This window comes from Callithrix jacchus, chromosome 12, assembly GCF_049354715.1.
Source record: "Callithrix jacchus isolate 240 chromosome 12, calJac240_pri, whole genome shotgun sequence".
Taxonomy (NCBI): Eukaryota; Metazoa; Chordata; class Mammalia; order Primates; family Cebidae; genus Callithrix; species Callithrix jacchus.
The window spans coordinates 31,801,049-31,817,442 of record NC_133513.1 but is presented as its reverse complement, the minus strand read 5'-3'; the positions used below and the strand labels follow the sequence as shown (position 1 = coordinate 31,817,442).

General features: G+C 51.2%; 1 pseudogene; it reads left to right on the top strand.

The window, feature by feature from the left end:
* Positions 1 to 351: 351 nt before the first annotated feature.
* LOC100399906 (proto-oncogene tyrosine-protein kinase receptor Ret-like) lies at positions 352 to 7,565 on the top strand (annotated as a pseudogene).
* Positions 7,566 to 16,394: the final 8,829 nt, after the last annotated feature.

Genomic DNA, 16,394 nt, shown 5'->3' with positions numbered 1-16,394 from the left:
ACAGGGACAGGCAGGAGGTTGTAGGGGGGACCTAGACCCCACACACACTTAAGCCAGAGCTCCATGACTGTCATTTTTATGCATCAAGCTAAGCCTCCTATGTATTTCAGCATCACCCTGGCCATGGGGAAGGAACAGGCAGGGTCAGGGATGGTGGGGAGGCAGGGACCCATAGACTGTCCAAGCCCCTGCTGAGTTCCCAGAAATCAGCACACATGAATTTCAGAAGCAGAGAAGGGTCAGCAGGGTCACTGATAGAGAAAGTGCAGCCCTGAGACAGACGAGGGGCACTGCAACTTGTGGGTCGGGTCACCAGGTTCCACAGTTTTGGTGGCAGAGTCCTTTGTTCAGATGAAATGTTAGGAGGGGGCCTGGCTGTACCCACGGCTTCAGGGAGACACTGTGGCCAAGCCTTACCTGGCTGAGCCAAGCTGATGGGCCCCTGGTCTCCCTGGACCTGTGCTTGCTGACATTGGTTGGGGAGCAGGCTTCTTGGGATGCTGTCCTAGAAATCTGGGGGCCTGGGTTGGTCAGGCACCCCAGGAGGCTAAGTGGGCTACGTCTGCCCTTAGGGAGCAGCATTGTTGGGGGGCATGAGCCTGGAGAGCCCCGAGGGATTAAAGCTGGCTATGGCACCTGCAACTGCTTCCCTGAGGAGAAGAAGTGCTTCTGTGAGCCGGAAGACATTCAGGGTGAGTGGGCGGCCGGGACCATCACCGCCTCCCGGCCCCAGGGGCGTCTCAGCAGCACATCTGAGGCCCCAACAAGGAGGAAATTGCTGGGAGGAGAGTGTGTCTCCTGAGACTTCCCTTTTTCCCTCTGGGCCTCTGTTACTCCATTGGTGAAACTCAGGAGAGGGGCTGGGGCCCCTATAAAGTATCCTCTGGCCCTAAGTTCTGTGATGGGCAGGCCAGAAAAGCAGCTCTTCCACCAAACAACTTATTTGCCTAACAAGTCACTGTCCCTGTGACCATGCAGTTGGGACCCACCCAGGAGCACATTTCAAGGTCAGCAGGTCTGGTGGGTGGCACAGCCACACTGACCACATTTGGGGGCGCTGTCCTGCCTGAGCACAGGGACACGTTTCTGGTGTTGTTTTCTGGTATTATATAGGCCTATGTCCCGAGCCACTTAGCATTTTCCTAAAGAAAATGCCAAAGACGTGGAACAGAGGAAAATTCTGACCTCCCCCACCAGCCCTCCAGTACCAGCTCGTGTAGTGAGCACAGCCTCTGCTGTGTGACCTTGGCAGGCTGCTCAGCCTCTCTAAGCCTCTATCTCCATCTATAAGAGAACAATAGTAGTCTAGGACGGGGCAGTACACGGCAGTACCCATGCTCTATAGGGTGTTTTCAGGCCTTCCCACACCTCCACAGCCACTTTCCTGCTGCTGCAGACACAGCAGGCTGGAGAGCCATGTGGAGGAGTGTGGGCAGCCTGTACCTGGTGGTGCGGGACCTCCTGCCACTGCCAAACCTCATACCAACCCCATCCACAGATCCGCTGTGTGACGAGCTGTGCCACACAGTGATCGCAGCCGTCGTCCTCTTCTTTATCATCTCGGTGCTGCTGTCTGCCTTCTGCATCCATCGCTACCACAAGTTTGCCCACAAGAAGCCCATCCCCTCAGCTGAGATGACCTTCCCCCAGCCCGCCAGGCCTTCCCGGTCAGCTACTCCTCGTCTGGCACCCGCTGGCCCTTGCTGGACTTCATGGAGAACCAGGTCTCCGTGGACACCTTCAAGATCCCCGGTGAGGGTCCCTGCAGGGCAGGGAAGACCCCTGTACCTTCCCCAGGTGCCGTCCAGGGAGGGAGGCCAGCTGGGGATACAGAGGCCATCCCATGAGGGGCTGCCAATGCCAGGCAGACAAGGCCCATGTTCTGCCCACATTTCTGCAGGGCACTGTGTGAGGATAGCCTGTGGGGTGGGACTATGATGAGGTGCTGTTTCCATCCAGGTGAGAGGCAGTGGTCAGGGCCGAAGCATCAGGCAGGGGAGTAGCAGTGTGAATGGAGGGGCACTGAAGTCAGAGGCGGGTGCCTCTCTGGGGAGACTGGCCTACAGGTCTGCATATGCTGCTCAGAGCCACCAGGCTGTGGCAAGCACCCCAGATTCTCCAGGGGCTCAGGGAGATCCTTGTCACATTGGCACTTGTCCATGGGGGCTTCTTTAGGGGTCTTGCCCTCTTCCTCCCCTGTCATCCTCATACCTTGGACTCTCCAAGGGCACAGGGAGACCCTTGGATTTCTAGTGCAGCCACTCACAGCCCAGGCCACCCGCAGCTGGTCCAAGGGGTTCTGAAGCCCCAACTCCTGATCTCCTGTCCTGGCCAGGACCACTGTGTGGTGCCTCTGACCTCTTCTGCTGGTGGCCTGCCCCTCCAGTGTCCCCACTAGTACAGTTCAGGGCACTGGAAGCCAAGCCCAGTTATAGGAGAAACAGGCTCAGAGCCAAGAATGTGAGTGGACAGTGAGCCACGAAGCTTATGGTGGCGTGAATATCTCCTCAGCAGGAGCCTCCAGCCTGGAGTGGAAGGGAAGAAGCTGACCACCCAGTGGCCACAGGCCCTGTCAGTTCCTATCTCAGGCTAGGAGGTGGCCTGGGATTCCTGGGAGGGGCCACACCCCACAGCGCAGCTTAGCCTGGGGCCTCAGCCCTGGAGCCTCCGTCAAGCAACACCCAGCCCTTGGTGAGGGTACTGGTCAAGGAGGCCTTCCCAGTGTGGCTACTGCCACTTCCCCAGCAGCTTTCCTAGTCAGTGGTCCCTGTCCTGGCCTGGCCACAGCTCAGCCTCACAGCAGCACTCTAGTATGAGCCACCAGAGTCCTTCAAAAACCCAGTGGGTTTGCGTGAGGCTGCACAGGAAGGCCACACTGGTCTGGGCTGCTGCTGGCAGAGACCATCACCCTAACCCCAGTCAGCTCCAGAGTCACACTCATCAACACCAGGTCTTGGACCCATGACTCAACCTCTGCTTTAGGGAGGATCAGGTTGATGTCACCCTTATGTACTTACTGCAGTGTCTGGAGCGTGGTAGATGGGTTTCCAGTGCCAGCTGTGGAGGTGGCAGCAGCAAGGCAGCCATGGCAATGTAGACACTGACCTTGACTGTGGGTTCTCAGGGGGCGTGGGGCCAGACCAGGACAACCCATGAGCAGGAGACCTAGGGTGACGGACTCCCAGAGCTGGCATAGCAGGGGAGGGTTCTTGGATCATGGCAGGCTTTGGCTTCCCTGGTCGGAGTCCAAGTACTGGGGGTCAAGGTGAAGTCTGGGAAGGCATCCAGAGCAGTCCCAAGTGGGCCTGATGTAACTTTGGTGGGAGGGCAGGGTGGTGGTGCCAGCAGGCAGGGTGAGCGGGTGTGTGAAGACAGGTGACAGCCCAGGAAGAGCAGTGCTTCCACACTTTGAGGCAGAACATGGTGGCACCTTTCTTTGCAGGGGTGACTAAGCAGGAAAGTTGTTCCACTGTAGCTGGAGGTCCTGGGCTGGGCCTCGTGCTCATTTAGTCCTGGGACGGGGGTCAGGGGAGACAGTAGACCAGGGGCCAGACAGGGTCGAATACTGAGTTGAAGCCATGCTGTGACATCTGCCTTCCCCTGGGGAGACCTGTCATATAGCAGCTCTCAGGGGTCTGGCTGTATGGCCCTGCCCTGGGAGGAGGCAGGCATCACTGCCTCTGGCTCAGATGACAGCCAGTTCTCTGCACTTTGGCACTTGTCCATGCGGGCTCCTTTAGGAGTCTTGCCTTCTTCCTCCCATCATCCTCACACTTTTCTCCCCTCTTCTTTCCCTTCCCTCATTTCCAACATAGGAGGATCCAAAGTGGGAATTCCCTTGGAAGAACTTGGTTCTTGGAAAAACTCTAGGAGAAGGTGAATTTGGAAAAGTGGTCAAGGCAACAGCCTTCTGTCTGAAAGGCAGAGCAGGGTGGCCGTGAAGATGCTGAAACACCACGGTGGCCGTGAAGATGCTGAAAGGTACCTGCCAGGCACAGGCATAGTGCACCTGGGGGAGTCTCTGGAGTTAGGGGGGTGGTGAGGCCTGTCTTGCCAGCATGGGACTTCCCAAAGAACTCCCATTGCTGTTCTAGAGAGGCTGCAGTCGGGGAACCCCTACCACAGGCACATGGGCCACATGGGCCTACAGAAGCAGAGTGAGGCCTTTGCTTCTCCTGGAAGGCTATAGAGGTGCTGCTGTGCCTGTGCCACTGAAGGTCTAATCTCAGAACATTCAAAAAGCCTTTTGGTTTTAAGCTGAGAGCTGTCCTCACTCCAGTCTTTCCCATTCATTGTCTCCTGAGATCCTAGTCAAGAGACCATCAGTAAGGACCGGCCCTCAATCTCAGGAGACCCCCACGGGCCTATCTCACCCTCATGCCCAGTCATGCCACAAGTTTGGCTCTTGATGGGCACATACACCTGCCCACAGAGGCGTGCATGTTTGAGGCTGGTGACTGCACTGGGCCACCCCTTCTTCTGTGGCCAGACCCCAGCCCTGTGAACAGCCAGGCTGCATGGCGGTGAGGGACAGTGGTTGGTGTACACGAGAATTCTTTGCAGCAGTCGGGGGCTGCCCAGCACAGGGTGCTCTCACACTCCTACCCAGCCCCTCAGACTGGGTTCACCTCCAAGCCAGTAAAACCCAGACTCCCCAGGGGCACAGGAAGACCCTTGGATTTCCAGTGCAGCCACACACAGCCCCAGGCCACCCACAGCTGGTCCAAGGGGTCCTGAGGCCCCAACTCCCAGCTGTCCTCTCCCTTCCAGGCAAGCCTTCAGGACAGAGGATGTGGCACAGCACAGCTGGGCAGTGGGACAGCTGACCCAGGAGGGATGGCTTAGCCATGTGTTCTGACTCTTGGAATACCTTCAGGCCCAGGCAAATGCTGGGCATTCCTGCACAACTGCTGGGCATTCTGGCTGCCCTCAGGACATATGTACTGGGCAGGCCACCCCTGGGGTGCTTTGTCTTCTTTCCTTCATGCCTCTACAGTCAGCCTCTCTGGGGAATCATGCTTTCATTAAGAATAAGCCAGAATGACACTGGGCGCAGTGACTCAGGCCTGTAGTCCCAGCACTTTGGGAAGCCAAGGTGGGCAGATCACCAGATCAGGAGTTCAAGACCAGCCTGACCAATATGGGGAAACCCTATCTCTATTTTTAAAAAATATGCAAAAATTAGCCGGCTGTGGTGGCTTTCTCAAAAAAAAGAATAAGGCAGAACATCAGGTGTGCAGTGCACTGGTAACACTGCTTTATCTCAGGTGCTAACATTGGTCTTCTGTGGTAACTGAGGGAATGTGAGCAGCTGCCATGCATGTGTGTTGGATACATCAGCATCATGGGGGCCCCCGGCCTCCAGGCCAGCCATCTCAGATTGGGACAGGAAACGGGGAGACTGGTCGCAGTGTGTGAGGTCCTCCCTCATGGTTCTCCACCTTCTCCAGGGCCTCTCCCCACAAGCAGGTGTGTGGGTACCTCAGGGAGTCCTCTCACCTTTCCAGAAGGATTAATAAGGGGGATTTCTGTGGACCACTGTCTTCTAAAGACAGCGACTGCAGGGACATAATGCTACTTACACAGGTGGCCCAGGCCTGGGACATTCTGGGGAAAGATCCTGCCTGTGTGGATGCTGGCTCCTTGGGGTGCTTCTTCCCCAGGGTGGATGTGGCTCCTGTTCACTGACCCCAAAGGCTGGGAGAAGCCTCGAGCAGCGTCATCCTTGCAGGCCTCTCTGTCTGAACTTGGGCAAGGTGAGGCCCAAGTGATGCCCAAGGTGATGGGTCTGTCCTGACCTGGTGTGGTCATGGAAGGGGCGTCCAGAAGGGATTGTTTGCAACCTGCTCTGTGCTGCATTTCAGAGAATGCCTCCCCAAGTGAGCTGCGAGACCTGCTGTCAGAGTTCAACCTCCTGAAGCAGGTCAACCACCCACATGTCATCAAACTGTATGGGGCCTGCAGCCAAGATGGTAAGGCCAGCTGTAGGGTGGGATGGGCAGCCCTGCACCCAGGCTGGGGGCTCCAGGCAGCCCTCTTCTCCCTCTTTCTCCCTTCTCTGGCTGCTCCTGCCCTGTTTACTGTTCTCCCTCTTCCTGGAAGCCTGGTTCAGGCCCCAGCCTGGAGCTTGTGTCTAGCTGAGTCCACCGACTGAGGGAGCACTTTCCATCAGAGGAGCCTGGTGCTAGCGGCATTCCCTGAGCTTACAGGGCTGCTCAGAGATCTCTGGTGTAACATCCCAGGTGTCCTCACCCAGTTCCAGGCTGGGCCTGTGGGGCAGGGAGCTCTAGGAATAGACAGTCCATCCTGGGTACTCGGGTACCCTGAGTACCACAGGGCACTAGGTGTGCTGTGACCCCAGGTGACTCCAACCCCACCCTGCATGGCAGGAACATTGTCACCATTTCTCAGATAAAGACCCAAGAGACTGCCCTGGTTTGTTGGTTTTCCAAACCACTGTGTGCTCAGGGGCTTCCTGGCGTGTGTGTGAGAGGGATAAGGAAACACTGGGAGCGCACAGTAGGCACTCCTGTTGGCACCAGCAGGGTTGGAGGCTAGTCCCTCGGGCAGGACAGGAGCGAACAGGGAGCAGGCTGCATGCAGAGCCCAGCGCCAGGGAGGAACCCTTGCATTTGCGCAGGCCTCTGCCTCCATCAGCACCCTCTACCAGCGTAGGCATCACCTGCCTATGCTGGGGCAGGACCCATGAGGCAAAAAGGCATGGGGTCCTAGCGGCAGGGAGAGGGTGCCTCCCAGGGCAGTGTGGCCTGCCTCAGGCACCTCGAGAAAGAGGCACCCACATGAGCAGCAAGAGGCAGAGCAAGTGGTTCAAGAGGGAGCTAGGACTTCAAGGTCTCTGTGCTCCATGGAGCGGTAGCGGTGCTGCCCCAGGCAAGGCTGTGCCTGTCCCCTTACTTGTTAGGTGACCCAGCCTGGGGGCCCTGCAGCCTCCCGCCCCTCCCTCCTGGAAAACAGGATCTGCTTGACCGGCATGCCCAGGGCCCCCTCTCTCCGTCCCCAGGCCCGCTTCTCCTCAACGTGGATTACGCCAAGTACTGCTCCCTTCGAGGCTTCCTCTGCGAGAGCAGAAAGGTGAGGCCCGGCTAAGTGGGAAGCGGAGGCAGCCGCAACTCCAGCTCCCTGGACCATGAGGACGAGCGAGCCCTCACCATGGGCTCATCTTGTTTGCCTGGCAGATCTCACGGGGGATGCAGTACCTGGCAGAGATGAAGGTGTATGTGCACGGCTGTGCACCCAGCTAGCCCCTACCTTGACGGGCCACACCCTGACCCACCACGCTCCTGCCACCCACAACCTGGCCTGCCATGCCCCCACCATGCCACGCTCTAGCCCGCCATGCCCCTGCCATGCCACACCCCCCGCCCAGGTCTCACCAGGCTACTCCCCCGGCCACACCCTGCCCCTCTGCTGGTCTCACCTGGATGCCTGTGACCGCTGCCGCACTGAGGGTTCGCATGTTTTTCCTCGCAGCTGACTTGGCAGCCAGAAACATCCTGGTAGCTGAGGGGCGGAAGATGAAGATTTCTGATTTCGGGCTGTCCTGAGATGTTTATGAAAAGGACTCCTACGTGAAGAGGAGCAAGGTGCCGAGTCCCGGGGGTGAGGCAGGGCTCCTGGATCCCAGATGCGCCACGGGGCGGGCAGCGCCCTTGAGACGCCTAGGAAAGATTTGTGGAGCACTAAGCCTTTTCTAGCCCTCACCCCAAATCTTTCCGACCCTAGGTCCCCAGGGACCCAGCATCTGTCTGGTCCTTCTCCTCTGGGGCCTGGAGGGGACCCCTCCCCTGCAGTGCACTGACGCGACACCCTCTCCAGGCTTTTCAGAGGCCACTTCATGCTGCAGAAGTTACAGTCCTCTTCTGCACAGTCCCTTTGGCTTCTGTAGAATGAAGTTTACCATTCCGGTGTGACCATAGCTCTTTCCTCAAAGAAAGGTGGAACGAAAGCAGAAGCATGGCGGTCATTCTTTGCAAAAAGGAATGAACTGCTTTACGACTGAGGCTTGTTTGCAGGGGCCTTGGACACTTGGCTGGGTTTGGAGGCATAGGAGTCACCTGGACAGGATCCAGAAATGCAGCCCAGCTTTGTCCAAGTCTATGAAACAGGCAGTGGGCACTCTTCTGGGACATCTGGTTCCCCACTGTGAGACAACTGCCTTGGCCCTTTTAGTTTTTCCACCCATGTCAGCCCCTCTTCTGCAGCCTCCCAGTGGCAGCCCAGGCAGGGCAAGTTCAGGGGGCTGCTCAAAGGCCATGCTGCCTAGACATTCAGAGCAGACTCTCCTCTAAATAGAATTCAAAAACACATACACAAAAGGCAACTTCCTATGATTCAGCTTTGCTCTGAGGGCTTTGCGGAAGCTATTTGTGTTGCCAGGGATTGTGAGCTCTTCCGTTTCTTTTGGGGTTTCCCTTGTGACAGCAGATCTCAGAACTGCTATGGCGGAAGTGGCTGGGGCTGGCTCCTGCCCTGTGGAGGATGTGGACAGAGCCTTCCTGTTGATGCACTGGTCCTACAGGAAGAGGAGCTGAAGGCATTCCTGCATAAGGTGTGCAGGCTGCACTGTCACACACTGCTACCAAGACAGCCACACTGCACTAAGGACATAAATCCCTAATGTGTTTAAGTAGAAGTGACAGTAATGTTGTGGTACATCCAAGGCATACATTTTAAAAATGGACTTGCACCTTCAGGCTTGTCTGTGGAGAAGCTGTTTTTCAAGTCACTCTGAAAGGGATTTGTTATGTCAGACCCCAGCACTGCTGAGGAATGTGGGGGGCCAGGGGCACTCATTCAGAGATACTAAAAGTACTAAAAGCACAGTGCAGTACAATTAGAGAGGAAAAACAGCCTCCCCCAAGGCACACAGACAAATCCCTTCCCTCAAGGCTCCTTCAGTGGTAGCTGCTGGCAAACTGCCCAGCATGGAAATGCTAGATGTTGGTTTCCCTAATACATTGGCCCTCAGAACCCCAAGAGAGATCTTGCTGGAGGAGCTCCAGGCCCGCACATAGGGAAGCACTGCTCTGTACCACCAGCAGGCCTGTGGCATGTTACAAGCTGGCCCTGTGTGGCTGCTGGCGGGCAGCTGACTCCCACCAGCATCTCAGCAATGCCCAAGGAGGTTCAGGCTGGAGTCCCAGCTTTTTCAAAGCTGTGTGCGGCCAGCTCTGTGCCCAGGAGTGTCTACAGCACTCCTCTGGCTGCCGAAAGCTCAGGGACACAGCCTGGCCTTCTCCTTCACCCCTGCTTCCTAAAGCATCAGAGTAGCTTCAATGGCTTTCTTTCATCCCCTTTTTAGGGTCAGATTCCAGTGAAATGGATGGCAGTTGAGTCCCTTTTTGATCATATTTACACCAGCCAAAGTGATGTGTAAGTGTGGGTGTTGCCTTCCTGGAGTGGGGGTTACAGAAACACTCATACGCATAGTGGGGCCACAATGCCCATCGGTGAAGCTTAGCCATGGAATTGCACTGGCCCCAAGCACCTGTGTGCAGTGCCAGCCCTCCAGGTATTCATGAGGCAAATGGCTGGGCCAGGCCAGGCTGCGGTTCTGAAAGCCCCAGTGGAGCATGAGAGCATATCAGGTGGCCAAACACCCAGCCTCCCTTCCCCTTGCCAGCTCCATGCCTCGGTCTGAGTCCCTTGGTGACTCACAGGCCAGGCCCAGCAGTTACCCTCCTGTGGTCCTGAGCAGGGCTTTGGACTCAGGCAGGGCGCCCAGTGACTTGCACCCACTCACAAGTGGAGCTTGGGGACTCCACCTGAAGATGGCCTTGTGTGAGTTTATAGGTTAGTGTACCCCAAACTGCTCAAAGCTGGAAGCCAAAAACTCGTTCTTCCAGGTCAAATGACAAGACCCGATCTCTTTTAAAACATGAGATTCTTGCCTCTAAAGTGTTCTACAATCAGCAGACATGTTTTTGTTTTTGTTTTTGTTTTTTGTGCTTTTTTTTTTTGAGACAAGGTCTCACTCTGTCACCCAGGCTGGAGTACAGAGGCGCAATCCTGGCTCACTGCAACCTCAGCTACCTGGGTTCAAGCGATTCCCATGCCTTAGCCTTCTGAGTAGCTGGGATTACTGGCATGTGCCACCACGCCCTGCTAATGTTTCTGTATTTTTAGTAGGGACAGCATTTCACCATGTTGACCAGGCTAGTCTTTTTTTTTATTTTATTTTTTATTGGATTTTAGGTTTTGGGGTACATGAGCAGAGCATGCAAGACAGTTGCGTAGGTACACACATGGCAGTGTGCTTTGCTCTCCTTCTCCCTTTCACCCACATTTGGCATTTCTCCCCAGGCTATCCCTCCCCACCTCCCCCTCCCACTGGCCCTCCCCTTTTCCCCCCAATAAACCCCAGAGTTTAGTACTCCCCTCTCTGTGTCCATGTGTTCTCATTTTTCATCACCCCCCTATGAGTGAGAATATGCGGTGTTTCATTTTCTGTTCTTGTGTCAGTTTGCTGAGGATGATGTTCTCCAGATTCATCCATGTCCCTACAAACGACACGAACTCATCATTTCTGATTGCTGCATAATATTCCATGGTGTATATGTGCCACATTTTTCCAATCCCGTCTATTATCAATGGGCATTTGGGTTGATTCCAGGTCTTTGCTATTGTAAACAGTGCTGCAATGAACATTCGTGTACATGTGTCCTTATAGTAGAACAATTTATAGTCTTTTGGATATATACCCAGTAATGGGATTGCTGGGTCAAATGGAATTTCTATTTCTAAGGCCTTGAGGAATCGCCACACTGTCTTCCACAACGGTTGAACTAATTTACACTCCCACCAACAGTGTAAAAGTGTTCCTTTTTCTCCACATCCTCTCCAGCATCTGTTGTCTCCAGATTTTTTAATGATCGCCATTCTAACTGGCGTGAGATGGTATCTCAGTGTGGTTTTGATTTGCATCTCTCTGATGACCAGTGACGATGAGCATTTTTTCATATGATTGTTGGCCTCATATATGTCTTCTTTCGTAAAGTGTCTGTTCATATCCTTTGCCCACTTTTGAATGGGCTTGTTTGTTTTTTTTCCTGTAAATCTGTTTGAGTTCTTTGTAAATTCTGGATATCAGCCCTTTGTCAGATGGGTAAACTGCAAAAATGTTTTCCCATTCTGTTGGTTGCCGATTCACTCTAGTGACTGTTTCTATTGCCGTGCAGAAGCTGTGGAGTGTGATTAGGTCCCATTTGTCTATTTTGGCTTTTGTTGCCAATGCTTTTGGTGTTTTGTTCATGAAGTCCTTGCCTACTCCTATGTCCTGGATAGTTTTGCCTAGATTTCCTTCTAGGGTTTTTATCGTGCCAGGTCTTATGTTTAAGTCTTTAATCCATCTGGAGTTAATTTTAGTGTAAGGTGTCAGGAAGGGGTCCAGTTTCTGCTTTCTGCACATGGCTAGCCAGTTTTCCCAACACCATTTGTTAAATAGGGAATCCTTTCCCCATTGCTTGTTTTTGTCAGGTTTATCAAAGATTGTATAGTTGTAGATATGTTGTGTTGCCTCTGGTGCCTCTGTTTTGTTCCATTGGTCTATATCTCTGTTTTGGTACCAGTACCATGCTGTTTTGATTACTGTAGCCTTGTAGTATAGTTTGAAATTCAGTAGTGTGATGCCCCCTGCTGTGTTCTTTTTGCTTAGAATTGACTTGGCTATGCGGGCTCTCTTTTGGTTCCATATATGAAGTTCATGGTGGTTTTTTCCAGTTCTGTGAAGAAAGTCAATGGTAGCTTGATGGAGATAGCGTTGATTCTGTAAATTACTTTGGGCAGTATAGCCATTTTCACGATATTAATTCTTCCTAACCATGAACATGGAATGTTTCTCCATCTGTTTATGTCCTCTCTGATTTCGTTGAGCAGTGGTTTGTAGTTCTCCTTGAAGAGGTCCCTTACGTTCCTTGTGAGTTGTATTCCAAGGTATTTTATTCTTTTTGTAGCAATTGTGAATGGCAGTGCGTTCTTGATTTGGCTTTCTTTAAGTCTGTTATTGGTGTAGACGAATGCTTGTGATTTTTGCACATTGATTTTATATCCCGAGACTTTGCTGAAGTTGCTTATCAGTTTCAGGAGTTTTTGGGCTGAGGCGATGGGGTCTTCTAGGTATACTATCATGTCGTCTGCAAATAGAGACAATTTGGCTTCCACCTTTCCTATTTGAATACCCTTTATTTCTTTTTCTTGCCTGATTGCTCTGGCTAGGACTTCCAGTACTATATTGAATAGGAGTGGTGACAGAGGGCATCCTTGTCTAGTGCCAGATTTCAAAGGGAATGCTTCCAGTTTTTGCCCATTCAGTATGATATTGGTTCTTGGTTTGTCATAAATAGCTTTCATTACTTTGAGATACGTTCCATTGATACCGAGTTTATTGAGGGTATTTAGCATAAAGGGCTGTTGAATTTTGTCAAATGCCTTCTCTGCGTCAATTGAGATAATCATGTGGTTTTTGTCCTTGGTTCTGTTTATGTGGTGAATTACGTTGATAGACTTGCATATGTTGAACCAGCCTTGCATCCCCAGGAGGAATCCTACTTGATCATGATGAATAAGTTTTTTGATTTGCTGTTGCATTCGGCTTGCCAATATTTTATTGAAGATTTTTGCATCTATGTTCATCATGGATATTGGCATGAAGTTTTCTTTTCTTGTTGGGTCTCTGCCAGGTTTTGGTATCAGAATGATGTTGGTCTCGTAAAATGATTTGGGAAGGCTTCCCTCTTTTTGGATTGTTTGAAATAGTTTTAGAAGGAATGGTACCAGCTCCTCTTTGTGTGTCTGGTAGAATTCGGCTGTGAACCCGTCTGGACCTGGGCTTTTTTTGCGTGGTAGGCTCTTAATTGCTGCCTCGACTTCTGACCTTGTTATTGGTCTATTCATAGTTTCAGCTTCCTCCTGGTTTAGGCTTGGGAGGACACAGGAATCCAGGAATTTGTCCATTTCTTCCAGGTTTACTAGTTTATGTGCATAGAGTTGTTTGTAATATTCTCTGATGATGGTTTGAATTTCTATGGAATCTGTGGTGATTTCCCCTTTATCATTTTTTATTGCATCTATTTGGTTGTTCTCTCTTTTCTTTTTAATCAATCTGGCTAGTGATCTATTTTGTTGATCTTTTCAAAAAAAAAGCTCTTGGATTTATTGATTTTTTGGAGGGTTTTTCGTGTCTCAGTCTCCTTCAGTTCAGCTCTGATCTTAGTTATTTCTTGTCTTCTGCTGGGTTTTGAGTTTTTTTGATCTTGCTCCTCTAGCTCTTTCAATTTTGACGATAGGGTGTCAATTTTGGATCTCTCCATTCTCCTCATATGGGCACTTATTGCTATATACTTTCCTCTAGGGACTGCTTTAAATGTGTCCCAGAGGTTCTGGCATGTTGTGTTTTTGTTCTCATTGGTTTCAAAGAACTTCTTTACTTCTGCCTTCATTTCATTGTTTACCCAGTCAACATTCAAGAGCCAGTTGTTCAGTTTCCATGAAGCTGTGCAGTTCTGGGTTGGTTTCTGTATTCTGAGTTCTAACTTGATTGCACTATGGTCTGAGAGGCTGTTTGTTATGATTTCAGTTGTGTTGCATTTGCTGAGCAGTGCTTTACTTCCAATTATGTGGTCAATTTTAGAGTAGGTGTGATGTGGTGCTGAGAAGAATGTGTATTCTGGGGATTTGGGGTGGAGAGTTCTGTAAATGTCTATCAGGTTTGCTTGCTCCAGGTCTGAGTTCAAGCCCTGGATATCCTTGTTGCTTTTCTGTCTGGTTGATCTGTCTAATATTGACAGTGGAGTGTTAAAGTCTCCCACTATTATTGTGTGGGAGTCTAAGTCTCTTTGTAAGTCATTAAGAACTTGCCTTATGTATCTGGGTGCTCCTGCACTGGGTCCATATATGTTCAGGATCGTTAGCTCTTCTTGTTGTATCGATCCTTTTACCATTGTGTAATGGCCTTCTTTGTCTCTTTTGATCTTTGTTGCTTTAAAGTCTATTTTATCAGAGATGAGAATTGCAACTCCTGCTTTTTTTTGCTCTCCATTTGCTTGGTAAATCTTCCTCCATCCCTTTATTTTGAGCCTTTGTGTAACCTTGCATGTGAGATGGGTTTCCTGGATACAGCACACTGATGGGTTTTGGCTTTTTATCCAATTTGCCAGTCTGTGTCTTTTGATTGGTGCATTTAGTCCATTTACATTTAGGGTTAATATTGTTATGTGTGAATTTGATACTGCCATTTTGATGCTAAGTGGCTGTTTTGCCCGTTAGTTGTTGTAGATTCTTCATTATGTTGATGTTCTTTAGCATTTAGTGTGATTTTGGAATGGCTGGTACTGGTTGTTCCTTTCTATGTGTAGTGCCTCTTTTAGGAGCTCTTGTAAAGCAGGCCTGGTGGTGACAAAATCTCTGAGTACTTGCTTGTTCGCAAAGGATTTTATTTTTCCTTCACTTCTGAAGCTCAGTTTGGCTGGATATGAAATTCTGGGTTGAAAGTTCTTTTCTTTAAGAATGTTGAATATTGGCCCCCACTCTCTTCTGGCTTGTAGTGTTTCTGCCGAGAGATCTGCTGTGAGTCTGATGGGCTTCCCTTTGTGGGTGACCCGACCTTTCTCTCTGGCTGCCCTTAGTATTTTCTCCTTTATTTCAACCTTATTGAATCTGACGATTATGTGCCTTGGGGTTGCTCTTCTTGCAGAATATCTTTGTGGTGTTCTCTGTATTTTCTGCATTTGAGTGTTGGCCTGTCTTGCTAGGTGGGGGAAATTTTCCTGGATGATGTCCTGAGGAGTATTTTCCAGCTTGGATTCATTCTCTTCGTCCCCTTCTGGTACACCTATCAAACGTAGGTTAGGTCTTTTCACATAGTCCCACATTTCTTGAAGACTTTGTTCATTCCTTTTTGCGCTTTTTTCTCTAATCTTGGTTTCTCATTTTATTTCATTGCATTGGTCTTCGACTTCAGATATTCTTTCTTCTGCTTGGTCAATTCGGCTATTGAAACTTGTGCATGCTTCACGAAGTTCTGGTATTGTGTTTTTCAGCTCCTTTAATTCATTCATATTCCTCTCTAAGTTATCCATTCTTGTTATCATTTTCACATATCTTTTTTCAAATTCCTTAGTTTCTTTGCATTGATTTAATACATGTTCTTTTAGCTCACAAAAGTTTCTCATTATCCACCTTCTGAAGTCTAATTCTGTCATTTCGTCACAGTCATTCTCCGTCCAGCTTTGTTCCCTCGCTGGTGAGGAGTTTTGGTCCTTTCTAGGAAGCGAGGTGTTCTGGTTTCTGGTGTTTTCCTCCTTTTTTCACTGGTTTCTTCCCATCTTTGTGGATTTATCTGCTTGTCATCTGCGTAGTTGCTGACTTTTCGATTGGGTCTCTGAGTGCACACCCAGATTGTTGATGATGAAGTATTTCTGTTACTTGGTTTTTCTTCTACCAGTCTAGCCCCTTCGCTTTATGACTGCTGAGGTCCACTCCAGGCCCTGCTTGTCTGGGGTGCACCTCTAGCAGCTGTGGCACAGCGAGGGATGCTACCAGTTTCTTTTTCTGCTATCTTTGTCCCAGGATGATGCCTGCCAAATGTCAGTCTTTTGGATATAGAGGGGTCAGGGAGCTGCTTGAGGAGACAGTCTGTACTTTATAGGAGCTCAGTTGCTGAGCTGTGAGCTCTGTTGTTCCTTCAGGGCTGTTAGGCTGCTATGTTTGATTCTGCTGCAACAAGGCTCATTATAAAAACCCTTTTTTCTCATATGCTCTGTGGTGGGGGGTTCGGGCTTTATTTTTGGATGACCGTTGATGTGTCCTGCCCAGGTAGGAGGCCTACTATCCACTGTTTGCCTGCCGAGGCTCCGCCCTGCTCTTGTGTGGTTCACCCTGTTGCTGCAGGCTCTGCTGTTCTTCTGTGGTCTCCACCACGCCCTGCAGTGGAGTCTCTCTGTTTTATCGGGTTGCCTCGGCAATGGCAGGCTGCGTCAGCAGTGGGCGTGTATCTCAGTTGGGGCGGGTTGCCTCGGTAATGGTGGACACCCCTCCCCCACAGAGCGACTCGGACCGTCTGCACGGGGATCATTTGAAATCACGGTTTTGTTCGTCCCACTGGGCTACCCCAGACGCTCTGTCCCTGCAATCCCCTGGGCTGGCCCACTGTCCAAGTCTCGTTCAGTCTCAAGTCCAGCCCTCTCAAGTCTCAGGTTGCCGGTTCAACAGGGCACCCAGACAAGCGTGCCCTGTGGGAAGCGCTGAGTAGGGCCGGCTGCCGCCACCCCGGCTGCTGGCTTCGCCAGGCAGCAGTACTACCTGGCGTCCCACATCTCCTTTATACTTGGGAATTTCCCCATTCTGTGGGCAACAAATATCAGTCTGGAAATGCAGCT